This window comes from Gigantopelta aegis, chromosome 14, assembly GCF_016097555.1.
Source record: "Gigantopelta aegis isolate Gae_Host chromosome 14, Gae_host_genome, whole genome shotgun sequence".
NCBI lineage: Eukaryota > Metazoa > Mollusca > Gastropoda > Neomphalida > Peltospiridae > Gigantopelta > Gigantopelta aegis.
In genome coordinates this window covers 21,879,898-21,889,392 of record NC_054712.1, presented here as the reverse complement: position 1 = coordinate 21,889,392, position 9,495 = coordinate 21,879,898, and the positions used below count along the sequence as shown (strand labels likewise).

Sequence of the window (9,495 nt, the reverse complement as noted above, 5' to 3'; positions counted from 1 at the left end):
TCAAATGACGAGTTTTCCAAAACTATTTTACTTATATACCTTATGACGCATAAAGATATGGTACAGGAATGTTTGAATGTGTGTGTGATACGTATGACCAGTGTCCCTCCTCCCAAGCACAAATCTCATCGTGCGAGCTCCCAAAAATCATCGTTACCAAAATATTACCCTTTACCAGTGTTACTACCATAGGGACACGCCCAGAGACACACTCGTGGACCCAGGACATAAATAAGAAAGCAACACCTGTTATTCACGGTTTTATTCACAACATACAACATGAAAACATAGCACACAAGTGTCTAAAACATTTAATGTCTGAACACATTGTTCACATGGGGGCATCTCGGGGACAGTCTGTAATGTTCCATCACTGGGTCGTCCATTCTCTGCCATCGGTAGGCGCGTAGTCCGCAACAGTAACAGACGACGGCATCGTGATCTCCCGTGTAGAAGAAACCGGCCTTGGCAAGTTCTTTTGGTTTTTGACGTAATTGTATGGGCCACCATCCAAATGTCTGCATCCGGGTATAGAAATGTCTCATTTCGGGATGATGACAGAACAGGTAACGTCTCGAACAGCAGTCTTCTTCATCCCAGGCAGCGTCTGTGTCACGGGCGGCATCTGTTTGATCTGTGGCTTCTTTGATTTCACCATCTTCATCCATAGTGTCACGTGTAGCATCCGCTTGATCCATGAACTGTTCTTCAGGTTTGCTAGTCACACATTTGATTGTATGTCTTTCTGAACATTTGCAGACCAAGACGTCGTCCTCGTCGCTGCTGCTGCTGCTACTAAAACTGATCGAATATCCCGATGCCATCTTCTTCGTTCCAGATAGAGTGCAACAAGACACAATAATGTCAGAATCATAAAACACGTCTGTTCTCTAGCACAGTCACAAAGCAAATGAAGTGTAAACCATAAATCCATTCTTTTATACCTTCGTCCAAAACAAAACTCGTTCACCACGAGGTGACACTCGTTAGGGTTGCAGAAGTTACACTGAAGAAATCCCATCTGGTTTTGATGGTCGTCTTGCATGGCGCAGGGCACAATCGAGTTCAGCTCTGGTACAAAGTCACACATGACTGTGAAACAGCCTTTCAATTTCTCACATTGTTGTAGAGAAAGGAATATTCCCTTCTTCGAAGGTTTCACGGATTTAGTTTCTTCACACCACCACCACTGACGCAGGTCCACCCCAGCAAAGTTCTTGTCGACACTGACATGGACGTTGACACCAAGGTGTCTGAACAATGTTTCGTCTTTCCCCTGGTTTAATGCTGAAATCGTTTCGTCAATTTGGCTTTTACATCCACACAGTTCGATCCACTGTTTAAGACTAAGGACAATACCTCGCTTGATGGGGAAGGTTTTCCCCTTGTCACTGTCAAATTTCCTTATGTGAATAGCAGTGTCCCCTTTCCATAACTTGGCACCACGTAGACGTTAGTTCCAAGTTCTAGACGACATCTCGCTTCATCACTTGTGGAACAGGCCATCTCTGGATTGAACGTAGATCTGATCGTTTTCGGCGAGCGAATGATAATGAAACCGTATCTAGCCTTTTTATACTCTTTCGTGTCAGTCTAAGTAGGTCAGGGCCGGGTCAGTAGGACGTTGCACACGGTACAGTAGTCCGTGACGTCATCAAGGTCAAGGCCAGTCTAAGTAGGTCATGGGGCTATACAGGACGAGGTCACGTGACGTCATCAAGGTCAAGGTCACGGAAAGTAGGTCATGACGCCCGGCAGGCCTGGGTACTACTTATATATATTATGATGATAGTCTAAAATGGCTGAAGTAGTAATTTTTACTTTTAAATGTTCTTACATTTCCCAAATAGATATCTTTTACATGAGATGTGAATTTTGTTGCAGGTTTGTAAGATATCTTGGGGAAGAATATAACAAAAACATAAATGTAGAGTTCAGATAGCATAATGGATTCATTTCTTCGATATAGGTCCATATCCATAAGCAATTGAAAAGCTACATTTAAGCATTCTATAGTGATACTTTGTTTAAGCAGGGTTTTTTAATACAAGTAAAACAAAATGCAAGGGAAAACAGACAATTGCTTAAAGAAAAAACAACTATACTTCAGACCTAAAATATGCTGGGATTTGGGTTTGTTTTCACGTGTAGGTAAAATTTTAAAAATGACAATAATCATATCATAATACACTTTTGTTTTACTTTATGTTAATGACTGCTTGAACCTTTAAAAAATTAACATGAAAGAAAGGTTTTGCCAGTATATATGTCAAATCTATGACAGTTAATTAGGGGATAATATCACTGTGTTTCGTTGTTAACTAAAGTCCGAACCAAATGTTAACAACTACGAAAAATTGCTCTCGTACCTTTATTGTTCGTTATATTTTACTCACATTTTGTCCAGACAGAAATCTAGGAAAAACCATTGCAATGACACATACTAGATGATAACCATGTCACCAATATCGACTTCGCTGAGATCGCATAGGGCAAAAAGCATGTAATTTTGTGCCGGCTGCCATTTTGACTTTTTATGGAATATTCTCCAAGAGGGGTGAAAGGATATGACTTAATCTAGCAACGTCATAACATGTTATGATATAAAAGCAAACGTGAATACGTCATATTAATTTTTTAAAATATTTTGTGTTTGTTTAAATATACCACTAAAGATCATTGATTTTATATTAATTATGTAACATACTTTGGAGGCTTTCATCCCTCTTGAAGAGTATTCCATAAAAAAAGCAAAATGGCAGAAAACTGCATGTATTTTGCCCTATGCTATCTCAGCAAATGACGACATCGTTAAGAGTCTCATATATATATATGGACTTTGTGTCACTGTAATGGTTTTTTCACAACTTGTGTATGGACAAAATTGGGGGGGAATGTAACGGTAATTAAAGGTAGGAGCCCCTGCGCGTGCTGTAACCTCACCGTGGTTCAGGGGTGTAACATTCTCTTTGAGAATGGCCAGTACAGCACAAATTGAAATTTTGAGTAAAAGTCAGTATCTATCTGTGATATTTGTATTTTTGTACAGTTCTTTACACTGTTTTTATTTAAATCTTGAATTTTTTATATTGATGTTGATCGTCACTTTATAGCCGATGTATTTTTCGTGCTGGGGTGTCGTTAAACATTCATTCATTCATTCATTCATTAAAGGTAGGATCGTAGTTTGTTGTAGTTGTGGGAAAGTGCACACAAAAGACCCAGTGCTGTTATTTGGTTTACTGAAGAAGAAGAATTTTTCATCTGGATTCATTCATTAATATCTACATGTCATACCTTTCCATACACATCTTCAAAACATTTGTATCGGCTACCATCAGGGAAATGGTCGAGATATTCGAATAAATCGCTTGAATGCAAACATTTCCAGAAATATATTCATCTATATTTGGAAGTTCTGTGTTATAAACTTGTTGACAGGCACTAGCTGTTTCTTTAAGGCTTGTGGAAGAATATTAAACACTTTTTTTTCACATTTGCTAGACATCGTATGGAACGTTTTTAACGTGTTTTCGTTTTGCATTTCGTTAGTCGGGCGTGGACGCTAACTAATTTTCTTCTGTTTTTTTTCCTCTTTTTTTTTTTTTTTTTTTTTTTTGCCTTATTATTAATGTATCAGATGTGTAGTAAATCGATAGTATTTGATGAATCCACGCTTATAGAATAGAGTATGACATTACCGTCTAGACATTTCAGTATTTTATCCAAATTAAATTACCGTATACGCAAACTTATTTCCAACTTGGTATAATTTTCATGGGTACAAAAGACAAGAAAAGAGGTACTTGTTAAATTTATGCCGAGTTTCGTATGCACTTTGTCTTTACCGCCAAATTATCCACAAGGTCACGTGGTTCTGTAAACCTGCATGGTCACATGGATTTGATCCAAGTGACACACTGTTGGGTGTAAGTCTGTTGTTACGTAATCTCAGTTTTGTTTGTTTCCTTTGTAACCTTGAATGGAAGCTTGTGGGTACCATCAATAATTAAAAGTTATTTCTTCTGATATTTGCGTTTTTCAATTTTCTGTATCGCATGTGCGTGTTCCATCGATAACATGTCTTATCAGACATACATACAACATTGATGTCTCGCTGACAGCATGGTAACATGTCCAAGTGTGTGCGTGAAATCGTCATTGAAAAGAGTTTGGCAAATGAAATATGTATAATTTCGATTTCATTATCGGGGGACTCAGTCGCGAAAATATAAAATGGAAGACCGCTCGCGAATTATTTTAGCCGCGAAAATATTTGCATATACGGTAAAGGGACATTCCTGAGTTTGCTGCATTGTAAGATGTTTCCGACTAATAAAATATATCTGCAATTAAACTTTCATATTAACTATATTTTTCTTGTTTAGAATATCAGTGTCTGTATATTCAATGTGTTTCTGGTCGTCTTAATATTTGTAAGAGGCCCAAACTGGATTTTATCTTCAAATAATTTCGTACGTACGAAAAAATCTTTTTCAGAAAATAAAATGAAATTTAACCTTTTACAAATATTAGAACGATCGGAAACACGTTTAATATACAGCCACTAATATTTTATGCAGAAAAATATATTTGATATGTAATTACAGTCGTCAAAAGGTCTCTGTTAGTCGATAACATCTTAAAACATGCAGCAAACTCAGGAATGTCCCCTTAAAACTTTGTATAGAAGTCAAAATGTTTTAAAAACCATTAATTCTGGATGGAATTTAAAAGATTCCAAACATTTTTGTTGCCAAATATATCATTTCTCGTCGGCTTGACATGATCACACTCCACCAAAATGTGCCGCACAGTCAGTGTACACTGACAATGTTCACACTGAGGAGGGTCCTTTAAAATGTATGAATGCATAACAAATACTCGCATCTTCACGATGTTGACGCTTTCAGTTGCCAACACTACACGCGATTTTTGATGCCCGTTATCCAATTCCCAAATACTATTTTTTAGTCTCCGCATAATACCGGTATAACTAATTTTTACTATTGAATGTAACTATTGTATGTGTGAACGATAGTGATAAGAAAAAAGTTAAGATTGAAATTGAATTAAAATTAAGATGTATTTATTCAACCGTTCACAGTACCCAATTTGAACAGAAATTGCCAACTTAAAAGATGCCTGATGCAGTTTTTGACATTATTTGTAGGTTTCAATCATTTGGGTTCCTGAAACATACATGTACGTATAAAAAGCCAGAAGAGCGCTCCATAGTTTTTTTTGCTGTTTTTTTTTTTAAAGATATTACGTGCCACTGTCGATTTTATCTAGCACTATACAATATTTATCCAGCTGTGCCGTTCAGTGAAACCTATACTTTTTGTACAGATGCAAGCGACCTGTTATTGAACTAACACAAACATATATATCTTTATAATTCAAAGATATTCGCATTTTTACCATTTTGGAAAAGACCTCAGAAGCTTTTCACCAACAGAAATAATGTATTCGAAACTCCTTATTCTTGTATTCATGATGGTATCGATGTTGGCCATAACTAATGGCTACTGCACTTGTGAAGAAAACCTGCAGAAAACCAAGGAGATTTATCAAGGCGTACTGTTTCAGCTCATACAGGGAATGACACCGAACACTCCTCCAATACTACCCGGCAAATAAGTATATTGTAAGTAACGTAAATGTTAGGTGTTAAAGTTACATTCTCTGGTTACCATATTATAACATCATGTTCAAATGTGAAATACAAGCTCAAATGCACTTTTAAAAAAGTCGTGTGTGTTCGCTATGAACGGATATCGTCAAACGTATACGCTTGATTCGTCGCCTGTGCCGCCATAGCTCGGCAAAGCACAAACGACAGCCTGTTGTCAGTTCCTGTTAATACGTGCGTTTGCCGATTTCAAATTGTAGGGTTCGTCTCAAAAAATTAAAAGAGAAATCTTGCGCTGTACGAAGAACGTTCGGTTGAGGATACGGTACTAGTGTCTTTAGTTAAAACCGGTTTGATCTTGACAACGTATTATCGACTTGATATTTCAGAATTGATATTTTATAAAATGTTAGTAGAACTTTCAAAGTTTAGTTTGTATACTAGTAACACATTAATCATGTATATATTTTAAAAATAAAATATACTAAAGTAGACCATGAACGTTTTCACTTCTTAATTTTACGTGTTAAAATCGACAAATTCAAATAAATATTATTGTTGGGGGGGGGGGGGGGGATTAACGATATCAAAGATAAAGCATATTGATTTAATAATCATCCGAACCCATACAACCGTAAATAAAATATGTTGAGTGCGTCGTTAAATAAAACACATTCTATCCTTCCTTCCATCTGCTGTTGGATGTCTAACATTTGGTAATTTTGACATATAATCTTAGAGGAATCGGGTGCATGTGCAGGGGGAGGGTATTGGAGATCAAAACCCTTACTTGCCCAAGCTTAAAAAAAAATGAAATGTATTTTTGGGGGGAGCATGGCCCCATATAAACTTCGCTCAACGCAGTCTATAACCCCAACCCCGCTGAAATCCCTGCACACGCGCCTTGGAAACCCGCTCCATTTTTTTTTTTAGCAAGGGATCGTTTATATGTACCATCCCACAGACAGGATATCACATACCATGGTCTTTTTGTATACCCGCCGATGGGGATCGATCCTAGACTGACCGCTCATTTAAAAAACCCACCTTTTTAGATCTAAATAATGAATAAAAATAACATATAGTCTTGAAAAATGTTACGTAAATCGAACACAGTACCCTCTTCCTCTACCCCTAGAGCGTTACGTAATTAGTAACGCGTATACCAACAGCTGGCCACTGTCAAAATTTCAAGGCAAATCCCCCCACTCACCGACCCCTGGAAAGGCGTTGTACCATATCTCTATGGATATAAATATGTTTTGGAGATATGAGACGACCCCTCAATCAAGACCGTTAAATTTGTTCAAAAATTGCAAAATCTTGTTGGGGAATTCTATACTTGTGATAAGCCAATGAAAACCGAGATCGGTACGAGCCCGTCAAAAGTGTCCCACTTTCAAAATACTGGCTTTGTTTTTGACCTGGATAAGCCAGCGTAGTGAAACCAATGCGGAGTGCACCAAACGTAATTTGGTTTTCTGTTCTATATGCTTAAATAATAAAAATATCCCAGGGAATGTAGTTTTAAGATTTTTCCCACTATACCAAGATTTTGTACGGTTCTTAGTTTACGGTGCTAACAAGTAAATAGTTGTAATATGTCCAGGTCAAGTGCCAAATTAATACTCCAATTTAGCATGCTTGTACATTTCCCCACAGCTCTTTACCCTGTAGTTTTACATAATTATATAAATAATATTTCCATAGACTTACCTTTTCTGACAATACATGATGTGTATTTTTGTGCTGGGGTGTCGTTAAAGGGACATTCCTGAGTTTGCTGCAATTGTTAAGATGTTATCGACTGACAGAGATGTTTTAACGATGGTAATTACATATCAAATATATATTTTTGCATAAAATATTAGTGGCTGCATATTAAACGTGTTTCTGATCGTCCTAATATTTGTACCAGGTTAAATTTCATTTTACTTTCTTTTTTTTCTTTTTTTCTTTTTTGTACGTACGAAATTATTTGAAGACAAAATCCAATTTGGACTTCTTACAAATATTAAAACGACCAGAAACACATTGAATATATAGACACTGATATTCTAAACAAGAAAATATATTTAATATGTAAGTTTAGTCGTAGAAATATTTTATTAGTCGAAAACATCTTACAATGCAGCAAACTCAGGAATGTCCCTTTAAACATTCATTATAGTAAATAATGGTGTAATATATATACATGTAAATAGAACCATAGCTAGCCTAAAAATAAGTGGGACTGCACTGGAAAAAACCTCACAGGGAAGGATATTTTAAACTATAAAGACACTTTTTGTACTTGTTTGGAAAAGAAGCAACTGTCGTTAAAACTCGCCAGTCCAAACCGCCTTCCGCTAGTTATGGCCGATGTATATGTAGTATAATGTTATTCGTCACAGGTTGCATATTACATAATTGTTCATAAAGTATTATTATTTTATCCAGTCTTGTTCTTCTAACCTCTTAATAATAGTGCATGAGAATGAATTACTGAATTACACATTCATGTATAACTTACCTGCATTATATATGAAACTTCGCCCCTATGGCTGAGACAGATAAGTGTCAACAGGGATTCTGGAATGAGTCATTTTCAAAAAAATCAAATTTCATGTTAGAATGTACGTGATGAAATCACAGTAAGGATCGGTTTGAACCAATCGAAGACCATAAACGGTTGCATATAACACAATATGTGATGATGGAAAATAGGTCTAGGTCCTTTGTTATGGCTGCAGTGACAGATAACTAAAACACCGTTTGACGTTTGCATAATATCCACATTCGGCTTTCTTCTTAAAGGGACATTCCTGAGTTTCCTGCATTGTAAGATGTTTCTGACTAATAAAGTATTTCTACGATTGAACTTACAAATTAAATATATTTTCTTGTTTAGAATATCAGTGTCTGTATATTCAATGTGCTTCTGGTCGTTTTAATATTTGTAAGAAGCCCAAACTGGATTTTGTCTTCAAATAATTTCGTACGTACGAAAAAATAATATTTTAGGAAATAAAATGAAATTTAAACTAGTAAAAATATTAGAACGACCAGAAACACGTTTAATATACAGCCACTAATATTTTATGCAGAATAATATATTTGATATGTAATGACAATCGCTAAAAAAAAAGTATCTGTTAGTCGATAACATCTTTAAAATTGCAGCAAACTCAGGAATGTCCCTTTAATATTTAAATCTTGGTCACTGTTTTGTTTTTAATTAATTGATTAAAAATAGATAGAAAATAGATATTCTAAACATTGGAAGATGGTACCATACCCTCAGATCATCGCTCATACCGCGCTTTGACCAATCCAAAAGGTAAAATCTTACGCATTGCTTATGTTGAAAGTAAGAAAGTCTGTAAACGTATGGTGGTAATGGATAATGCGTCCAAAAGAACAAAAATATAGTGTACCTTAGAATAAATTGTGAGACATTTAATTAACTGTTGCTGTTATTATTATAAATATGTTTGGTTTCTAATAAATTGTTGGAGATTTAAGTAACTTGTTTTTATTGTAAAGCTGTTTGATTTCTATCTGCAGGGTTCATCTATGGCAGTACAGTATAAAGACGACTGACCGAAGACATTGATATCGAAAAGGTGTAATACCTGCATGAAATAAACTTTCTAGATACTAGTATTTTAGTTGTTATAATTCAGTGTTGAGATTTTCATTATTTTCAAGAATAACCTTCCGTGTTTAATTCCATTTCCTACAAACTAAGTTCTACACCCAAGTAACTATGAATATTGGTTACAATGCATGTGAAAGGAAATTAACAGTTTCCAATTAAAATACTTTTGCGTTTAACTCGACATTCAGGTTTCGACGAACATATTTGTCTTAACAATTCG

General features: G+C 35.8%; 1 long non-coding RNA gene across 1 annotated transcript; it reads left to right on the top strand.

Annotated features, from left to right (window-relative positions):
• The first annotated feature begins 5,325 nt into the window (after nt 1–5,325).
• LOC121388092 lies at nt 5,326–9,277 on the top strand. The gene is made up of 2 exons (XR_005959932.1): nt 5,326–5,650; nt 9,182–9,277. It is a non-coding gene; the product is annotated as an uncharacterized LOC121388092 (long non-coding RNA).
• The last annotated feature ends 218 nt before the right edge of the window (nt 9,278–9,495 follow it).